This window comes from Saprolegnia diclina, assembly GCF_000281045.1.
Source record: "Saprolegnia diclina VS20 unplaced genomic scaffold supercont1.15, whole genome shotgun sequence".
Taxonomy (NCBI): Eukaryota; Oomycota; class Saprolegniomycetes; order Saprolegniales; family Saprolegniaceae; genus Saprolegnia; species Saprolegnia diclina.
This window is the reverse complement of record NW_008246082.1, coordinates 415422-416957: the sequence shown is the minus strand read 5'-3', so window position 1 is coordinate 416957 and position 1536 is coordinate 415422.

Here is a 1536-nt window from a genome sequence, read left to right as displayed (position 1 = left end):
ACGAAAAGGTAAAAGTGCCGGAAGCGGGGCGCAATGTCTTCGAAGACACCACCTTGGTAGCCAAAGACCAAGGCCACGAGCTCGGGCTGGCGCAGCACTGCGTCGAGCAACGTGGCCATGCGAGCGCCAGATTGCACTTTGCTCGTCAAGTGCCCTTTCCAGACGGTGTTTGATTAGTGTGCAATTTGTATTAATGGTGTTATAGTATGCGAAATCGCGTTGCCAAACACAGCGCATCAAAAGCAAAAGTTGGGATTTCGATGAGCCGTGCGAAGCAGCGCCGATGGCCGTCGCCGGCCCCGACCACGTGCTCATGGGCATCGTCCAGTGCTTGGCGTCACCGCATCACGTCTTAATCTTTCTGAACGGCGTCAACACACCGACTCTCGGTACGCCTCTCGCGGCTTTTTTCCAGTTGCTCCGGGCGCCGCGCTGGGCGATGTGCAGTGATCCCCGTACCCCGAGCGACGATGGCCACTGGTTACCCTATCTGTGGCCTCGCTTGAAGTTGGACGATGTTCAGCCTGCTGCCGCTGCACTCGTTGTCGATGCCATGCCCGTGTTCCTGGAGTTTACTTTTCGTCTGGCGCCAACCGCACGATTGTCTTGTGGCACAAGCCGACGCTGTCCGACATGTTTGACGTTAAGAGCTGCCGCCTCGCCAAGGAGAGTTTTCGGCTTTAGTTCCGCTGCTGCAAAGTCAAACGCGTGTGGACGGGTTCGAACCAGTGCGCGTACGACCGCAGCCTCGGCAAGTCGCTCCACGCGCGATCGCGTACGTGTACGTCGTACGTCACGATAACGCCAAACTGCACACGGCGTCGAAATCGGCATTCCCTAACCTCGAACACGTGGCCACCAATTCGAAGAGCATCAAGGTCGTAATGTTTAAAACCATCACCAGCGCTGTGCTGCAGCTCGCGTGCAGAGCACCTCCATGGGCGAGCTTGAGCCACCACCGGTTTGTGTTTGTGCCCAGCGAGGTAGCGCCGTCCTTGCTGGTTGCCGCTCGCCGGCAGCGTCATAAACAATCTAGTCGTCCATTGCAGTTCCTACTTTACTCGTGCATCGGCATAAGACCTCGCAGCACCGCTACGGCAAGTTGTAGCGCTTGCCGCAGCCGAGCACGCGTCCTCGCGGGCCTTGCAAAGCCTCTCTACGCAATGCGCTTAGGCTGATGCTGGCCACGGCCCCGACCGTTGCTACGCGACATAGAACTAGTGCGCACGCCCGAGTACGCCCCATTTTTTTCCAACTCTGGCGCACGCCGATTGGTCCTCGTCACCTCCGGGCTGCAGCATGCGCGACTTCCTCCCTTCCACGCGGCACTCGACATAGATGTTGGTCCACGTGAGCTCGAGCTCGAGTGCGATCATCCGCCCAATCTGGACGTTGGTCGTCGGTGACGCTGGTCTCGAGGCGTCGGTTGCCGTCAGGAAATTGGCCACGATAAGTCAAGTCTTGGCCTCAATGAGCGACAAATTGACCAATGGCGGCCCACCAACACTAAAGCTGTCCAATCACAGCGAGGTATCG